Below are 20,433 nucleotides of genomic sequence, written 5' to 3' on the forward strand. Positions count from 1 at the left end.
CTGGTGTGTGCATCGAGCAGTCTAACGTGGAATCCAGGGGCTGGCAAACCTTTCCTGTAAAGGGCCAGATAGTAACTAACTTAGGCTTTGTAAGCCATAGAGTCTCTGTTGCAACTACCCAGCTCTGCAGTTCTGGCACCAAAGCGGCTGTAGACACGACATAAATCAGCGGATATGGCCGTGTTCCAGTCAGACTTTTTATCTACAAAAACAGATGGCTGGGTTTGACCTGCAGGCTGTAGTTCACTGACCCCAGGTGTAGTCTTTCTCTCTTCTCTTCCATTTCTTATAATGCTTTAGTGGATCAGAAGCCCCTGGGGTTGCGACAGGATCAGCTGTGGTCTTTGCCTAGAATACAAAGTAGAATGGACTTTGTTTTCAGGTTTGAATATAGAATCTGCTCAAATCCAGCCTTCACATAGACTCTAGAGTTCTTTCCCCCAAATTCCCATCTGCCTGTGGAACCTGAGATTATAATGTCCAAAGACAGGGCTCTGGCCTCAGACTGCCTCTGGTTGGTCCTGCATCCATCGCTTACTGATTGTGACCTTGGGTGCACCATCTTGTCTTTTTAGATCTTAGTTTCCACATACCTAGGATGTGGATAATAATTGTGTCCATCTCATAATAATGAGGTTAAGTTCAGGATGTTGCCTTCCTCATCCTCACCTTTAGTGAGTAGGATTTTGCTCTGCGTTCTCAGGCCTGGGAGGCTCCTACAAAAAGAGCCATCCTCCTGGAAAAGTAAGTCAGAGAGCCATGGCATCTTCAAAGTAAAAATCTGCCCCATTGTCTGCTGCCGAGCTTTCTAAAACATTGGGGGCCGGATTCCACCACCCACCCAGTTTCAGTGTCATATCCAGAGGACAGTGGTCAAGAGAAGGGCTCTGGGTTTGAGTCCCACTCTTCCTCTTGTCAGCTCTGTGATCCTAAGCAGGTAATTGTGCCTTCCCAAGCCTTGGTTTCCCTTTCTGTAAAATAGGGACAAGGATACCACCTCCCTTCCGGGGGTTGTTGTGAGGATATGGAATGATGTGTCTACAGCCTTTGCGACGAGATGCTCATGGAAAGTGCTCAGTGCATCTGAGCTGCTCTTGTTGTCGGGAAGTACCGTGAATATAAATCGCATTTCTAAATTATTCTAGATCACTGTTTGAAAAGCTTGGCCAATGATTAAAGAATTTCTAACTCAATGCCTGAAACATTCTTCTCGTGCTTGTCTTTTGTGGCCATGCTACTAATGGCTCCCTTCCCGGTTTACCTACTGCCCATCCTTAAAATTCAGAGGAGGTGGTATCCCATCTATTAACTGCTCTGACACTTATTGGGGACCCCATGGTGAACCAGACAGAGCCCCTCCCTCTAGGGGGTCACAGTTTATTTGGGGGAAATGGATAGGTAATGAGATCATTAGAACGCTGTGTGTGTCACCTGCTGGCTACAGTTACAGACATCTGGGGGCAGTGGGAGCTCCAAGACGGAACCTGACCATGTGCTTGTGTGGGCAGCCACATGTTTGTCTTTCTCTGTCTCTCTTAGAGATAGTGATGCTGGGCTGAACTGTCCCTAGTGGGCTCTGGGCTGGACTATATCCTGTGACCTAATCTTTACTTTGGACTCTTCCCTAGGACAGATCCCTTAGAGTCTAAGCCTCCTTAGAGGGCTGAGCTCAACCTCGTCCAGTGGTTGAGGACCTCGTCCTAGTCCTCCAGGGTGATCCCGTTAGCTGAGGAAGGAAACCCCCTTCTGTGCAGTGTGGCTGGAAGAAAGCCATCCTCTCAGCATTAAATACATTCTCAACTGAAGATGAAAAATTAACAAGATTTTACAGAGCAATTTCAGGCATAAAACAATTCAGAATGATCTTTTAAAATATGGTAGCTGCTTCAAGGTTGCTCGAGCCATTAGCACCATTATAGAGGTTTAATTGCACCTTGAGCTTTAAAGGCATAATTGTACCTTTCGATGGCAGCAACACATAAGGGACCAGCACTGCCATTGATCACACAGGCTGCAGAATTAGGGCTATGAGACTTGCTAGGCAGAATCTTAATAGATCACTTGAACCATGGAAGTAGGTAATAATATTTAAAGTCAACCTCAGCAGCCCTTGTAGGGCCTGCCTACCACCCCTACCCAGACTCACTGGTCCCCCAGCTAGGTCGTGGGGTCACGGACTGAGGTCAGCCAGGCACTGGATCTTGTCTCTGCCAAGCAGTGAGTAGCTAGTGGCCCAAGGGGGAGAGGAAGGGACTTTAGGAAAATTCCTGTCTCCATTCCACCTAATTCAAACCAGCCTCAAACAGTCTTTTTTTCTTTTCAAGCTGCAGAAATGTATTTCATGTTAAGAGGGCTTGCCAGCTCAGATCTAGTTATTGATGACATGTACGTGGGACACGTGCTCAGAGCTTGGTCGCTGACTGCTGTGACATTCCTAGGTTAGAAATCTTGCCCTGACAGAGGAAACCGGTACAGGGTCCGCTTTCTAGGCAGCTTGGACATAACCGAGTGGGCTCGTAGCAGGGTGGTTTGATACTTGCCTACGAGCTGCTGTGTGCTGTGCTCTTGGCATAACTTCTTGTCACAGCTGAACACAGCTGGTAAACACTACCTGCTTGTCGCAGTCTGCTCTTCGCCTCCTTGGCTGGGCCTTGCAACCAGGCCGTTCACCCAGGTCAGCATATGCCCCTGCTCCAGGTGCCTTTCTTACAGGCACTGTGAGACACTGGGGCATCAGAGTGCATGGCACGTGGGCAAGCCATGAGAATTCAAAGAGCCACATTCCAAGTCTTTAGAAATGTGTCTTAGGATCCTTGTGGTGCCCTATGCAGCAGCTTCTTCACGAACCTTCTTCAGTAGAGGTTTGCTCAGTGGCTACTCTGGCACCCCCAGCCTGTGCATCTTGCTGCCCGTGACACTTCTTTGAAGAATGGCTGCCCATGCCTCTGGAGCCGTGGAAACTCCGCTGCCTGGACGAGTAAAGCATGGGGCAGGATGCTTGTTTGAGGACCACTGATGGTCTGACAGTAGATTCAGATAAAACCGAATTCTTTTTTAAGTCCTCTTTGGGCTGAAATGGTGTAAAATTCACATGCACACACATGCACACATGTGCATGTACGCATGCCTACATATGTGCATGTGGGCATGTGTATAGTTTGTGTATGTGTGTTTATATATGTGTATATGAAAGAAAAACTCTGCTCTCAACCTGCCCTTTTATTCCCACTTGCACCTCTGTGCACCCAGGTGAGAGTTCATGGAGTATACCTTTGTCTTTCTTCCATGATGCCCTGTTTCACTCCATTTCTGTCATCCCTGCCTCCTCTTTCCTCCTTACGTGAATGTTCTTCTCAAAACCAGTTCAGTAAACCTTTCATTCGCTCTTTTATTACGTGACTTGGGTTTATTCCTTGGTTTTAACATTGTTTTGTCCCAGGAGTGCATTGCATACTTTTTTTCCTTTTCCACTTGGAGTTCTCTGAGGGCGGGGCACCCTGCTGGTTCAGCCTGGTGCCCCACTTTGCCCTAAACAGCATGCTTCTTGCTTATTGGGTTTTCTAGAGATGTGGGATCAGCTGGGAGATACCAGTGCCCATGCCTCCTGGGCTGTGAAAAGTCAACCCTGGTTGTAGTGTTCCCATGGTGTTCACAAGCAGCAGAAACATATCCTGGCTGATTTAAATGGAAAAGAAACCTTTTGAAAGGACATTGGGTCACTCACAGACTCTCCAAGAGAGCTAGAGAATAAGACTTGGAAAATGGTGGGGAAGGAGGGTGGCCAGGAGTCAGCCACACCCAGAGCCAGCCTGGTGAGGCTCCTGCACTGATTTGCCCCACCAGTGCCCCTGTGACTGCATAAAGTGTCTGTGCGTCATTTTCCTCAAACTTAAATTGGAGATGATAATCCCAGTGACCTGCTTCAGGGGGTTGCGGTGCGAGTTAAACATTTAGAAGGATGCTTGGTGCATGGTGACTGCCTGGTACACAAGCTTGGGCTAGTTTCTCTTCTCCTCGATCCTCAGCATCCTTAGCTATACAGCAAGTGGAATAACAATCCTAACCTTATGGACGTACTGGGAGCATGGCAGCAGCGATGCCCATGTGGGTTGGGGAGGAGTGGCTCACCCACTGATGTTGGCTCCTGTCACCTGCTGGCTGGAAAGTACAACCCATGTCATGGGGCTGCAGTCAGATAGCACAGACAGGTAAAGCATGTGGCCTGTCAGGGAGCCTGGTACTTGACGAAGGCCAATGCACTCTGCTATTATTGTGACCATATGAGTTTGTCCAATTCTCACCGCAATTATGGTTAAGAGAGGAGGACCTTCAGGCGGAGGCAGGGTTAGAACCAGGCATTTTCATTGTGTCCTGTCTGGACCCCCCACCACCTCGGTGCCTGGGTTGGTAGACTGGGAGTCATTTTCCTCAAGGGCTTGGAACCCAAGACCTGGATATAGACCAGAATTTGGACTTTAAGCCTCTGCTTACATCTTCTGTCATGGCTGCGGAAGAACACAAATGGGCAGTTCCATGATGCTGGGTTGTTTTGGGGTTTTGGCTGCCAGTCTGAGAGTTTTCACCTTCCTTGTCCCATTCTGCTCCCACACTTCCCTCCTTCCTTCCATCGCTGTGAAACAGTGGCGCTGCCTCTGAGACGGAGGAAAGCCAGAAGATAACCGTGGAATAGAAAAGGTGACGGGTTCAATATGTGCCCATAGATAACATTAAACACACATGACTCTATGATTCGGCTGGGGGGTCAGCAGGGAGGGAACGAAGCCTATAGCTTCTGAGTATTTTTAGACCAAGCAACAGAGAGGCAGAGGTCACAGCTTCTTTCTTGGCGGTTTTAGCCTGGATAAAAAAATGCAAATCTTAGAAGTTAATCTGTTTAAACTTTTGCGTCATTTTAGCACCTTGGCCTTGTTTTCTTCCCTCTTCAGCCCCATGAGGGCACTGAGGCGGTGTTCTCGTGTCTGTGTTTCAGATGAAGAAACGAAGGGTCAGAGAAGCCCCGTGACTTGCTCCAGGTCACACAGGTAGGAAGGCTCATGCCAGGGTGGACCTCGACATCCTGATGAGGGGTCCAGCTTCCTCTGATGCCTCTCTGGGCATGAGCTCTGAGAAAGTAAGGACCTGGTCCCCCAGGGTCCCCTGTCTGGGGCTCAGTCACTTCCTGTCCACTTTAGGATATAGGAATTTTTGCTCAGGCTGAGAACCTCAGCCCTAGGCCTATCACCAGCCTTCCTCTGAAGCTCTAACTCTCCCTGGGCACTGCCAGGGCACAAGTCCCCATGGTAGTGATACCCCAGACGCTTCTCCTGAGTCTTGTCTCTGGCCACTCTCTGGCCAGCCCTCCTCCCTCTTTCTTCCATGACACACAGCCTAATGATTTCAATGACTTGAGTTCCCACTTGAGCTGGGGTGAGCTGCTGACCCAGATAGCTTTTGCATATCAGCCCTGCAAACATTTTTGGCCTAAGAAGTACAAAGGCTCCAACTGTTGGCTTAGGATACAAAGGGGGAGATAGCAGAGAGAGGTGGTCTGCCTGGCAGAGGTGGGAGAAGGGCATGACCTAGGCTACCTTTTCTTCTTGTTTTCCCCGGCAGGGTGTCTGGTCAAGTGGACTGGGTTGCACAGCTCTCCTGTGTGTGTGTGTGTGTGTGTGTGTGTGTGTGTGTGTACGCGCGCGCGTGCGTATTGGGGCGGGGGAGAGTGTCCAACCCCTGAAAATGAAACAGGCCTAAGGAAAGTGAGACCCATAGCCAACGTGGCAGAACCCAAGGATTCAGTCTGTCTGCTACAACCCAGTAGGTTCTTCTAAAAAGCCCAGGGAAGGACAGAGGTCTGGTGAGGGGGACTTGGGTCCCTGGCTTGGAAGCAGAGTATGCTTGCTGCTGTACGGATGAGCAGGACTGCTGGGTTTGGATTTGTCAGATGTCACAACCTGTCTTTCACATGTTGGGTTTGATAAATCGCAAAACACGCTTTGCCAAGCACTTCTCCCCTTAATTACATGTGTATATTTTAAGGGAGATTTAATCCATATGTTTCTGATTTGTTTACACGGAAATCATTTAAATGTTTTCTAAGAGCCATTTGATGTGCAGGAAGGCTCATGAACCTTTTAAAGAGCTGTGTTAAAAGTGACATCACCAAGATAGCGATATAGGTTGTTCCTGACTTTGCTCCCCTTGTGAGAACGGCCAACATCTACTCACCAACAAGACACCACTGAGAGAAACCCAGAACGCAGGGGTGAAGCGGAAGCACCCCCACACCACAGAGACCAAGACAGACAGCGTTAGGGGGTAAGAGGAGCAGTTCCATGTGCACCCCGTTCCCCTCCCCCGGGCCAGTGCAGGACCACCCCAAGGAAGATCCCCCAGAGCCTCCGTTCCTACCGGTTGGAAAGGAAAGCCCAGGGGTGACAACCAACCTTCCCCAGCATCGTGGGTCACTTTGGGGGAGCCCCTACCCTGATCTCACACTACGGGGACTGCAGGGGAATCTTCGGGGCCCAGACGCTGGGGATCAGACTGTGATGAAGAAGGGGGAGGGGCTGGCAACAACCAGCACGCGGGTCTCGGTGGACCGAGTTCCCGCCCGCAGTGCCCAAGCGGTGACCCCAGCCGGCGGCTCTCCTCCTCTGCACAACCGAGTCAGGGGTGGACTCTGACCAGAGATCTTGGTGGGGTGGGCTCTGGGGTGGTCCAGAGACCAGTTTGCCCCCACTCATGCAAGGTGCTGAGTCATAGCCCCAGCTGCTCTGGTCCCATGTGACCAGAAGGGCTGGCCACAACTCCTGGCAGCCGTGTGCAAGAGGCAGGATGGCAGAGCTGACCCCCCTTGCCCCCAGGGCACAGCCAGCACTGGGCATGCGGGCTTCCGTGCTGTGCACAGGCAAGAAGGCTGATGCATAGCCAAGGCTGAGGTTGAGCTCCTGGCCCCTCCTATCTTGAGAGCCTGTTGGGAAATTGAGAGGAGGCTGGATTGTGCCCCACCTCCCACCCAGGCAAGGGGGCTGAGACATAGCCGCGCCCACCGTGGAGGCCCCTCTTGACTAGAGGGCTGGCACCACGCCTGGAAGCTGTGTGGCCCAGGGGCACTCAGGCTGAGGGAAGAGCAGACAGAGCAAGGCCCGTGGCCCCGTTCAGCCAGGGAACTGGGCTGCGAGCTGACCCGAGCTAGGACGACAAGCCCTTTGCTGGGTTAAGAGCTGCTCCTCCCCCGGCCTCTGGCAGGCAGGGAGTCTACTCTGTGGCCGTGACCTTCCCTGAAATAAGCCTTCAGCCTGTCTGACCCGGGAACCTAACAGAGCACAGGGGTTGCTGCAGAGCCCATTCAGCGGCCCTACAGACAGTAGCACTCTGAACACAGAGCATAGGCCACGGCTTCCCCCGTCTGCAGAGCAAAACCGGTGGCCTCCCCTAACCAGGGAAATCAGTGCACACTCGGGCCTGACTCGGGCCCCCAAACAATGAGCTGTCCAAGCCCTGGGCCGTGGCCTGACACCCTGCCAGGGCAGGGAAGCTAATTCATAGCCCCACCTAACATTGAACATAGCGCCCAGGCCCACCCGTCTCGGAAGCCTGACCAGAGAATCCAGGCCAGCACAGTGCCCTTCCTACAGAGTCACTCGGGTGGGGGACCGGGCCAACAATGCCACCCAGGCACACCCCCACCCCTGTCCTCAGGGATCTCGCAGTTGCCTTTCCTGAAAAGAGACCATAATAGCAGGTCCCACCTGCCCAAACACATTCCCAGCAGTCACACCCAGAAACCCCCATTGGGCTAACTGCTGCAGAACTGAGTCTGCCAAGGCAAACCTGGAAGAGGAGGCCCATTACTCAAATGTGCAAATACTAGTGTAAGGAATCAAGGCTCACGAAAAGTCAGATGTTAGCTAAACTTACTGTGGTAATCATCTCACAGTATGTGTAAACCATCTTGCTCTATGCCTTAAACGTATATAATGGAGTATGTGACTTATTTCTCAATAAAACTGGGGAAAGAAGAAAAAAAGAGAGCGCCAAACAAGAAAAAAAGATGGATTTAAAATTTTTTACTTTTGTTTTTGCATGTGTATGTATGTGTGAGAGACAGAGATAGACAGATTCCAGGATATCAGAAACAAATTTAGACTCTATGCGGTTTGTTTTCTCCTAGGAATTCTGAACTGAAGCTTCTGGAATAGGCTTGAATCTTGCTTTCATGTTGTCTCCCTACACTAAGTGAATGTGCTGGTGCTGTGGCCAGAAATTTGAATCAGGCGTCAAGATCAGAGGTCAGGCCTGAACACATTGCTTTGGTCCTAGGGAGGGAACCTCCCCGCCACATGGCCCTCTGGCACCTGCATCCTCACCAAGACCAGGTGAACTTTCCCGACCCCTGTTTCGTCAGTTCGAGAGCAGCAAGACCCAAGTGTTTGGCAAGATGCACGCAAGATAATGGTGCTGGAGTGACTCCACAGCTGTCACCCTGAAGTACTCACATTTCTTCTCTCCTAGTTTAGATGTCATATTTTCATGTCACAGAATAACTAACTCTGTCTTGACATTCATGGTTTGAGTGGCTCAGTACAAGTTCTTTTAGAAGTTCCTTCACACGTGTGTGTGTGTGTGTGTGTGTGTGTGCGTGCATTACACCAACATAGGTCTGCATAGATGTGTGCATGTGTGTGTGATGGGTTTGTGTCTCAGAAGTGGTGTTAATGGAAGGAGGGTGTCCTGTGCCCACAATGCCCTTTAATGCTTAGGCTTAGGCTTAGGCTTAACCCAGAAGTTGTGCTTGTTGAATACGTGACTGAGTGAATGGATGAACAAACAGATGAGCTAATTACCCTGTACTGAGCACCTTAGCTGTATCATCTCGTCTGCTACCAGCCCTGTGTGGTAGGCAGCACACCTACACCATCCTTCACCACCTACTATGACAGCATTCCAGGGCGTGCCTTCCATGGCCTCTGTGCTACACAAAAACGGGGTAAAACTCAACACACGACTTTGGGTGCTAGTGGGCCATATCCTAAAAAGCAAGTGGGAAGGGCCCCTGCCTGAGGCTCTCTGAAACATTTTGATATTCCTTCGGTCTCCTTCGCCCTGGGCACTGACCCAGGCAGAGGCCGCTGTCTCCATTCTGGTCCACTTCCAGGCTCTTCCCAGAGCCATCAGGGCGTCTTTGGAGCACGACAGGCCCAGGCTTGCATCACAGTCTAGAGGTGCCAGTTTGGTGGACTAGGGAAAGGCAGTGACCTCCCTGAGCCTCAGTTTCCCCATCTGTGAGGTGTGGAGTGTCATTTGAAGATTACAGGAGATAAGTGTGCAACGCCCAGCATAGCATCTGGCACATGCAGACACTTCACTGATACACTTTGGCTTCTCACACTGAAGCAGTTTCTAGCCCCATGTTCCCTAGGGGAGTTCCTAAAGTGGCCCTGCCCCCAAACCCGGGCACAGCCTTGTGCTTCCCTTCGGCTTAGTTTGTAGGGTGAAGTGCAAATAGGCTGATAAACATGTCCATTTATTGTCTCCCTCCTCTTCCTGGTCATGGACTTAGGACTCCATTCTCCTAACAGCCTCCCCTTAGGCTCTGTCCTTCCCCCCCCCCCCCAGCATGCTTTCACCCTGCGCCCCCTCTCCAACCCCCCCGCCCCTGCCCAAGCCAGGCTTGTCCTTTCCTGTGAGCTTCACTAGTGACTTGTCTTTTCTTCTGGCCTCAACCCTGCTCTCCAGAATAGCCACCTGTCCTTATATCCCCAGTGTAGTGGTTCCTTTTTCATTTGACTCTCTCCCCTTGAACTTGAAGGCAGAGGCTGGTTTGTTTTCTTCCATCCCCTTAGGAACCTAGCAGAAGGAATGGAATAGAAAAGATTATCCACTGAACTGAACTGAGTCCTGTATTATTACATAACTACCTGAATCCTGCATTACTACAGTACTACCTGGTTCCCACATCACCACATTCCCACATTACTACCTGATTCCCACATTCCCACAGGTCGTCATAAATGGATTGGTATTTTTTGTTTTCTGTTTTTTGTTTTATTTCCTGCTTGTTGATCTGTACATTCTACTTCTATTTGAATTTGATTTCTGAGGGGAATGTTGCTTTTGAAGACAATAGTTTTAGATGTATGTCTAATGAGGTAATACTTTCAGGGTCTTTTACTTTGTTTGTATTTTGTAATCTCTCTCTTTTTTTCTGAATAATAGAAATTGAGATGCAGGCTTGAAATGGGATAGGAGCTGAATCTGGGCTAAGAGGAAGTCTACAAGCCGGTGCCCAGGCAGTAAAGGACATTGTAAGAACAGGAGTGATTGCTAATTGTGTGTTTTTTGTTTTTTTTTTTTTCACCTGATGTCTCCACATTTATGAAATGTCACAGTAATCATAGACAGAGTTGGAAGGTGACTTTTTTTTTTTTAATTTTAATGACTTGGAATTCAAAGTCATTCCTATGATAACACCACTCATAGGAGCTTGCTTTCTGATCTGTCTTTGGTTGGGACGGGGAGCCACCTTCCACACTCCGAAAGTGATAGCAGTGAGTGTTGGAGCCTTGCTGACAGTCAGGTGTGTTCCAGGAAGGAAAACGGTAGGACCACTGTCCCCGGACTGACACAGCCAACCACGATATGCCGCAGGTCCCCAAGAGCGAGAAGGGGACCGCTCTACTGGAAATGCATGCAGAGCCTCCAGGATTTGGGGAAGAGCAGGGGAAACATGTGGGTAGGCCTCCTCAACAGTCCTCCCTGCAAGGCGCTGGCTCAGGGTGGGGCTTGTTCAGGGGCATGCTGTTGGTCTTAGTGTGAAGGTGACACATGTTTGTTGCCGCAGTGAAGACCTGGGCCCCCCCACGAGGGCTCAGGCTGTACTGCTTGCTCACCCGTAAAGTGGGCATTCTGGCAGCACCTATCTCCCAGGGGGTGGGGAGGGTTAAACCAAGCCCTGTGAAACCGGCACTGTGGCTGGTACCTTGTAAAAGCTTAAGAGTCACTTTTGTTAGTATTGCTTTAAGAAAGGTATTGAAAAGCCCACGATGGTGAGGCTTATTCCTGGGAATATCTCTGCCACCCAACAAGGTAATATTCTCTTTTCTCCTGCACTTTGCAAGGCCTTTTATTACTGGAGTTTACATCAAGAAAATTCAGTGAACAGCAGACTGTGTGGACCCAGAGTTGCTTGTGGGTATCAGAAGCCCAGGAGCACCTTCCGTATGCGGTGGGGTCCCTCGGGTCCCCGGCCCTCACCCCTGCCCTCCTCTGCCTCATCGTGTTCAGATTCGGACACGGGCAGCCTCTGTGAGTCCAGGCCCTACTGTTCAGGCCACGTGGCTGTCGGGAACCTTGATGTCAATGTCAATTAGATATCAATTATAAGGCTTCAAATAATGCTCTTTGCTTTCCTTTTGGGGACCCTCAGCTGTTTGGTGGCACTACCCTTAGAAAGGACATGAAGCAAGCTTTCTTCCTTTTCACGTCTCGCACTGGTTCCCCTCTTTGTAGCTCCCAGTTAATGGAATCTTCTGTCCAGGATGCCCTACCCATTGTCCTTGGAGACACTCACCTGCCCGTGAGTCCACTGATGTCTCCCTCTGTCAGTATGTCCCCTCTGGATAACATGCTACGTGCAGGCACACGCATGACCGGATACAATACAGTCCTACCCACAACCCAGTGAAGTAGGAGCCCTTATTGTTTCCATTTTACAGGTGAGAATACTGAAGCTTTGAGACCTGCTGAGGATGAGTCAGTGAGGGAAACGGGCAAGTCAGCATGTAACCCTGGCCCTGTCTTCAGAACCACTGGGACACCTGCCTCTCCATACTGTGTCCTGTGTACTGCCAGTGCACCCACTGGCTGTGCCCCAGTGTTCAGTTAGCCGTGTCATGCCTGCTTACAGGCACACTTCACATGTGCAGCACATGCAAGGCCCTGTTTTGTCAAAGTGTGCGATTTTCTTCTCAGCGTGCAAAAACGCTCCATAAATGAAAACCAGTCTTATTTTACATAAACACTCCCAATCTCTTCCCCTGATCAAAATAAATGTTGCGGCAGAGAGCCTTTTTAAAAATGTAAAGCAAATTCTGCACCGGAATGTCAGTGGGTACCAACTGCTCACACGTTAGGGATATTTCTGTCGGGGGATGAGACAGTTCCACATTTAATCCTGCAAACCTGCCATGCCAGAATGCATACAAGTGGGTGAGGAGATAATGATTCGCAATGCAGAAAGGCTCTTCACCTCACCAGAAAGATCCCCACAGCATGTTCAGGAGAAGCAAATTCCTCCAGTGTAGTGGCTGGAGTGACATTTGCAGAGCTGGGACCCGGGGACCCTGCCACCATATATTGATTTAATGGATACTCACAGAGCACCTCTTGGGTGCAGATCTCAGGCGTGAGAGGTGAGGTGAGGTCTGGTGAAGAATGGGGAGATGCTGCCCGTGCTCTCGTGAAGCTCAGAGGCCGGCCGGGAGGCAGGTGGGAAGTAAGCCCTCCACTCAACATTTGGTGAGACCAGAGGGCTGCTGTGAGAAGGGGGCTGTGGCCCAGGGACGCTGTGGCCCAGGGACAGTGTGGCCCAAGGTGGGGGACACACTGGGCCCATGGTGATGTAGGGGTGAGGGATGACCACGATCAGAAGGCATTTTCCTGGGGAAGGGTGAGGAGGATGGTTTGATGGTGGGCTGGGGTGGGAGGGGTAGAACAGGGGGTGTTGCAGGAAGAGGGATCAGGTTGCACAATATATTGCTAAGGGGCCCTTGAGAAAATGTTTTGGGGTGAAACAAGGAAGGAGATGCTGTGTAACATTAGTCACACTTGGTGGTCCACTGTGTACATGAGGTATTCAAGGAGCATGTGTTTCTACCACAGAGAAGGCCGTTCAATTGTATGAGTCTGCTTTCTCCAAATTTAGTTGATTTGGGTATCACGTTACCATGGAATAGCCACCAGTTTCTCAGAAGGCATGGGATTCTCTGGGATCAGGAGACGCTGGTGAGCTGGAGCTCTGTGTGCCCAGGTAGAAGGCCCAGTGGTGCAGCAGAGGAAAAGATGTAGAAGAAAATGCATAGTACAGTGTGTGTGTGTGTGTGTGTGTGTGTGTGTGTGAAGGATATACATAAATGGTTGCGTATAGAGAACATTACTGGAGGGATGTACAGGAAATTAAAGTACTTACTTTCCACTTTTCACCCTTTTGTTCATATTGAATGTTTTATCATGAACATGTGTTTTTTGGGGCCAATTAAAAGCGAAAGAACAAAAGAACTTGATTTACAAAAGCTACTCATCTACAAGTAGTTTTCAGGTATGTGGGAAAACACCTGCATGTCGCTTGTTACCGGCTTTCCAGCTGATAGTTCTTTTGGCTTCGTGGTGGCCATGGTTGACAATGGTTTTGTTTGAGGCAGGACAACCATTGAGTAAGTTGTTTGTGCGTGGACGCTGCCTTCATTGAAGGTTGTATTTAGTGTCATATTGTGTCCTTATGGTGGAAGTGGTTATTTTCATACAAACGATGTTGGCCTCGGAAAAGAGAAATGTGCTCCCTCTAAAGTGATTCCATAATACCCCAGTCACCCGCTGGCGAGTGTTGCAGACATGGGGATGCCCTGCCTCAAATATGAAGAACATTCTGCACTTGGGGAAAAAATGTATCAGTGCTTCCAAGGGTCAGATGGAAAACCAGGATTAGAAGTGAGGGTTTTTGGTTTCCAGGCAGAGGCAGGCAGCGTGCAGTCTGGTTTTGTGCTCCCTCGTGGGCATTATCTCGGATAACTCGCAGAAGGGCCATGAGGTCAGCTGTCCCTGGGCTTCAGTGTACCTTTCAGAGGTGAGAAAGTCCCTGGTGGAGGCCCAGGGCTAAGGGGGCCAATGGTGTGTCCCAGCCAGCCGCTGCTGTGTCAGGTCCCCTCATCAAGCCTGGCCAGCATTGTTGACATGTGTCATGGGGATTGGGATCAGAGATGGCATCTTCACTACCTGAAGGATGCCTGATGGCACAGGTAGGCATTGGGGACAGGACACCCACTCGCAGGTGTGTTCTCTGCTCTGTGCCACCAGGTCCTCAAAATGCCTGCTAGTAAAATTGTGATGTCCGAAAATGTGCCTCAGATATTTGAGGCGGGCCTCTAGTAAAAATGGCTTTGGTTGCTTTACTTATTTTTCAACACATGATTCTCTGTGCGATGGGGAAAGCTCCCTTTCATAATCTCCAAAGGCCACTGTCTCATATTCTTCTTGCACTTTGAAGTGGGAGAACCTCTCTGCTGATCTTACTCTCTTCTTTCCCCTTGCTTCACCACAGTACAATTCCTGAGTGTCCTCTGCCTCATCAGCTGCCACTGCCCTGTTTCGTGTCCACATGTAGATGTTTGTCTATCTCCATATGCAGACAGGCACAACACACTGTGACTTTACCTTTTGGCAGGTGGGTTAATCCACATCCCAGAGAGATTGAAGCCATGAGACGCTTACGTGGCAAAACTTGGGCTGGAGTTAAAAAGTCTTCCAGCTCTCAATCTGCGCTTTCCTCCCTAGAGCTTGAAGCAGAGCCTCTACAGTTGAATCTGTGTGGACACATCTTCCCTCAGGTGTACTTTATTCAAGGCCCGGCGCTGGGTCCAAGGAAGCTGGATCATTCTCATTCTTCAGAGACTCTTCTGGGGTGGGTTTTCATATCCTCCATTCACTGCCATCGAAGGCAGCAGAGAGGATGGTAAATAGCAGGACACAGGGCCTCGGGAACCCAGATGAGGTGATGAGGGCCTGGCTGTTGGGGCACAGGCTCAGGACCAGTCAGGTGCCCATGACAGGCCAGCATTAGGGAGGTGGTGGGCAGCTTTCCTTGGCGGGAGCAGGAGCCCTGAGGAAAGGGAGAACTTGGTTGAGCCCTCCTGTGGTACGCATAGAATGGGGTGGTGGTCGTTTGTTTTTCTACAAACCAGACTTTAAAGAATGCTTAGAAGCTGTTTGCTCAGTGAGGCCTGACAGTGTTCCTGGAATGATCTCTCGGATTTCAAGAACAGGGTGTCACAGGATGTCGCACTCTCTGTTCTCGTCTCTTTACTTTCCCCCGCATCCCTTGGCAACACCTGCCTCGGGATCCTTCCCCATCCTTCACTCATTAGCCATGTCTCCCTTCACAGGATGTCTGCCTGGCTCAAATAGATGAGCTTATATAAGGGTTTATCCTTTTTTTTTTTTTTTTTTTTTATTGCCAGTTTACTCTCCTCCCAAAGATTTTCAGTAAAAAAAAAAAAAAAAAAAAAAAAGTGGCCAAATCACCTTTTCGCCCTGAGCCCAAATGGTCTTTCTCCTTTGCTCTTCTTGCTCTGCCCTTTCCTTTGTGAACAGAGTCTCGCAAATGGCTGAGTGAGCCTCACAGGCTGCCAAAGGCACTAGTTTTTAAAGTATTGTTTGGGGCCATGGTGATGAATGAAAAGAAGGGCACTAAAGAACAGAACTGTCAGCTTTGCATGCAAGAAACACAGAACTCTCAGAGAAGTGTCATTCTTTTTACTCCTTTTGAGGGAAACAAGTTGATACCGAGTAAGTGTCAACACAAGCTCCATCAAGGTGCTCGTGTTTCCTGAGGGGGTAACGATGGGTAAGGAGGACAGCAGTCACCATGTCTATGTGCTGACTGTGGGCACCTGCTGCCTGGAGTGCTCTGTCTACACTGTCTCCCCAGACACGCACAGCCACCCCCATGAGGAGGAGATAATCAAGTCTGGTGGCTCAGTGGATGGGCTGTGAGGCCAAACAGCCTTGGATCAAGGCTCCATCACTCAGCTGCTGTGTGATTTCAGGCAACATCTTTGAGCACTTTGTGCCTCAGGGGAGAATAACTATGCGCAACTCAACACGTGGAGTTTTTGTGGGGACGAGATGAGAGAAAGACAGACAGATACTCTAGCATATCAGAAGGCTCAGAGAGGATTAGCCACCGTTACGGCCACTCCTCACCTATGTTACAGATGAGAAGACCGAGGCTCAGGGAGGTGCAGTTATTTGTCCAAGTCTGAATTCAGATCCAGTTCTGCCAGACTCCAAAGCCTGTCATCTTATCTGCCATGGTTTAATGAGTACTGGGAGGCTCCCAAGGGAGGGGTCAGGGGGAAGCCCAGCACCCAGGCTGTTCCTCACTGACATTCAGCCTGGTCACAGCCCGATCATGATGGCTTCATGGCTTTTGTTCTCAGTGACAGTTTGTTCTCAGTGATGGCTCCATGGCTTTTGTTCTCAGTGACAGGCCGACCTGTAGCCGAGAAGCATCAGTGTGGCTGAGTTGGTGGTTTGAATGTTGAAACAGCGTGTGGAGTTGGTGACTAGCCTTCAGGGCTGAGGCTTATGCCCATCGTTCCTGGTCAGCACCTGCCAGGTAGACACCGAGTATTACCCAGGTGTGGTGGCTCTGCATTCTTTTGGCTGCAGTTTAACATGGCTCATTGGCAGTAACCTCAGCAATGGGTAGATGTATGTCTTCTCTTGGATGCCTGGGGGCTCTAACTCTCCTCTGAGAGATCTACGCCTTTGCCTCATCTCTCCTGATGTACCCCTTGGCTACCTGGCTTTGGTCCCAGATTCTAGCTGCTCTGACTCCCTACTTGGTTCACACAGCTAGAGCTGGCTAAGGACCTCTGGGGCTTTCCCATAGCCCGGGGACCAGAACCCCGCTCAGCTAAGGAGTGAGCCTAGGGTTTCCCTGGGTATCCCAGCAGAGACGATGAGGGTGGCAGCCTACACCCCAGCTCATAGCCCTCAGAATCCCTGGGGTTCTTATTCTCGGGTGAATCTTCCTTCTAATGAAACATAGTGGCTTCCATAATTATTCTTGATGGAATCTTTTCAGGGTCTGCAGAGATTTTTTTTTTTTTGGTTTTAAACTGGGGTGAGTTGGATGGGGTAGATAGAATCTCTCACTGGCAGGTGTAGTGCCAGCACCATAGCTGCTGTGTGTCTGGGTGGTTATGAGTGCAGGCTTGGGGTCCAATCCTTGCTCTGCCAGACTGGACCAGTTGGTAACCTCTGTGAGAGTTAGTCAATTACACAGGGCCCAGGATCCCCATAGTCTGATGGCCAGAAGCTACCTGAGAGACTGGAAAAGAGCAGTCGAGAGAGGGTTGAGGGAAGAAAGCAGCGGAGGGATGGTGGAGGAGAGCAAAGGGGAGGGAGGGAGAGGGGGAAGGAAGAAGGAGTGAGAAGGAGAAGGATGAAAGGAGGGGAGAGGGAGAGAGGAGGGGAGGAGCAGGGGGAGGGGGAAGGAAGGAAGAGAGAGAGAGAGTCCATGCCAGGATCCCCTTGGCCTCAGCCACCTGGCTGGTTATTTTAGTGGCTGGTATTATTGAGAGTCTGACTCCAGAAATGTTCTGTGCTTATGCTGACACATTTCATTCTAGAATTGAGATTTCTTTGCCCCTGTAGCTCATTCTAAAGAGTTTGAAGAAGAAGATACGACCAGAAGTTGTTTCAACTGTCAAGATATGAAATACCTTTTGACACTTTTCACCCGTTTTTCCCCTCCCAAGTCTCACTCAAGTTAATAAAAAAGGAGACAGGACTGGGGGTTTGATGGTTATTTTTTACTTATACAGGAAAAGCCACCTTCATCCTTCAAATTCAGAGTTGCATAAAGTATTTGGAAATGACATTTATTAGCTAATATTAGGAATTGACAAGTACATTATCACTTGAGCAAACACAGGACTCAGAGGAGGAGGGTGGAAAACTAATAGATCATCCCGGATGCAGGAGCCCAATGTGCTGTCTGCACAAGCGAGGCATACTCACACAGCTCCAAGCCAGCCTGTCTGCGGGGATGGGCTTCCACCTGCTGGCTTCCATCGGGTGACAGGTGAGAAATGAAATGGCACCACACATGTGCGGTATGGGTGTTATGAAGGTCCATTGTTCCCCACTTGCCAAGAAGTTATCCCTAAGGAAGGGCACTCCTCACGGGCCATTTATAAATTAGAGGTTCATCCCTAGGTGTTAACAGAGGTGACTCTGCTAAGCAAGGGGGCTTCACAGATGGGGACTGAGCCTGGGCCGCAGTCAGCCCAGAGGCCACGGGGTGGACACTCCCATCCATCCTCCAGAGTCTTAATGTGCTCTTGGTCATACATACTAGTATGTGACAGGCAGGGATGGCTCTTTTCATGGAATCAGAATCTGGAGACCAGCAGACCCACACCAGCGTGAATCTGAGATGAAGTCAGACCTCCAAACAGTGGTGTGGAGCCTCTGCTGAGCCCTGTCCCCTTTTCAGAGAGCGCATTAACAAAGGTAATATGTTTTTCCCATTTTAAGAAGTCTCTCTTCTTAATAAATAGCTTAGTCATAGGAGACACGTAATACACTTTCAGGTTGTGCCAAAAAGAGCTTTATCTTCCATTTCCGGGCCTGTGGCATATATTTCTGGATAATGGATGGCCAACTTAGGAAGAACGGTTTCAGAGATACTCTGCGTCTGGAGAGATGTGGTTTACGTTAGCTCAACTGACAGAAATCTAAGTCAGACGTTCTGTTGACAAAGGATGGAGATCAAAGTCTGATTTTAAATGGGTAGTGATGATTAACTTATTTGCTGAGAAGTACAACTGTGTGCTGGTGCTGAGTAGCTTAAGCAGAGGCCACTGGGGGGCTTGTCCAGTGTCAGATGGTAGAGGGGAGATTGCTGGGGCCAGGGCAGTCCTGGCCAGGAAGAGAAGCAAGGAGTCTGAACACATCCCTTAGGGGTTGGTGTGTCTGAGTTAAAAATACCAAGATGAGAGATCTCAATACCGTGAAAGTGGCAATGGCTGGCAGTGAGGAGGCTGGTCCACAAAAGGACAAGTGAAATTCCTAATGGCTTCAGTAACCCTCTGTATAGGTATTTACATGTGCAACAGCTGATAATTCAAAAACGGCTCACGCAGTCTCCCCCCTGCCCCCCCCCCCCCCAACAGCCTTTCTCACATGGTAACACGCTGGGCTACCAAGAAGAGGCCACTTACATCCATCAGAGGTGCTGGGCTGGCACTTCTCCCAGCCTGAGAGCTGAGGGGTCCGTGTCTTGGCCCAGCAGCCGGAGGACTGGCCTTAGTGTTTGATCTTGGAGGCAGATGAACCTGGGGCTTCACGTAGCTGTTTTGTCAGTGTACTTGGCTCTAACGCATGAGCAGTTTACAAAGCCCAGAAGTGACTGAGTCCAGAGCCAGCATCATGAAGGTGTCAAAGAGCCAGAAGTAATTTTCAGTGCTAAACAGAGACCCTGGGGACACCGGGCAGCAGAGGGTGGGGCAGTGGTTCTCACCTCACACCATTTACTCCTTAAAAATCAGTCAGAGAGCTTCTTTTAAAACAACAACAGGGGTACCTGGGTGGCTCAGTCAGTTGAGCGTTCGGCTTTGGCTCGGGTCATGATCTCATGGTTCATGAGGTCGAGCCCGTGTCGGAATCTGTGCTGACAGCTCAGAGCCGGGATCCTGCTTTGGATCCCGTCTCTCTCTCTCTCTCTCTCTGCCCCACCCCACCCTCTCAAAAATAAATAAACATTAAAAAAGATTTTTAAATAAAAACAACAACAACAAACAACAGTTTTATCGAGATCTAGTTTGCTTATTCAGAGTGTACGCTTCTGTGTTTTTAGTGTATTCACAGAGCTGTACGATCATCACCTCAGTCAATTTGAGAACGTTTTCATCACCTCAGATGTATCCTTTAGGGATCAACCACCTAACCCCCTCCCCATGCCTCCCAGCCGTAAGCAACCACTGGGTTATTTCCCATCTCTGTGGGTTTGCCTTTTCTGGACATTTCATATAAATGTAATTGTATATATGTAATCTTTTGTGACTGGCTTATGCCACTTAGCATGTTTTCAGGACCCATCCATGTTGTAACATGATTCAATATTCGCTCCTTTTTTGTGGCTGAGTAATATTCATCTGTAGCATATACTACAGTTTGTTGTATATCATCTATCCATTCATCGGTTGATAGGATTTAGGTTCTTGCCTTTTGACTCTTACGAGTAATGCTGCTATAAATATTCAACTACAAGGTGTTGTGTGGACATGTTTTGATTTCCCTTGGGTATATACTCAGCAGTGGAGTTGCTAGATCTTATGGTTACTCTGTGTTCAGCCATTTGAGGAAGTGCCAGACTGTTTTCCACAGTGGCTGCACCATTTTCCATTCCCACCAGCATTGTTCTTATTTCTCTGCATTCTTGCTAACATTTCCTATTGTCAGGGTTTTTGTTTGTTTGTTTGTTTATAACCATAGATGTGTGAGAAATCTCAATGTGGTTTTGTTTTTAATTTTGTTTTTATTTTAGAGTGTTCAAGGGGGGAGAGGGGTAGAAAGAGAGAGAGAATCTCAAGCAGGTCCCATGCTCAGTGAAGAGCCCAACACAGGGCTTGATCCCACAACCCTGGG

The 20,433-nt window shown here is 49.5% G+C and overlaps 1 protein-coding gene across 3 annotated transcripts in view; it reads left to right on the forward strand.

The window, feature by feature from the left end:
• Window positions 1-20,433, forward strand: part of CACNA2D3 (calcium voltage-gated channel auxiliary subunit alpha2delta 3) — an 860,144-nt gene that overhangs the window by 329,295 nt on the left and 510,416 nt on the right. The window lies entirely within an intron of this gene.

This window comes from Prionailurus bengalensis, chromosome A2, assembly GCF_016509475.1.
Source record: "Prionailurus bengalensis isolate Pbe53 chromosome A2, Fcat_Pben_1.1_paternal_pri, whole genome shotgun sequence".
Taxonomy (NCBI): Eukaryota; Metazoa; Chordata; class Mammalia; order Carnivora; family Felidae; genus Prionailurus; species Prionailurus bengalensis.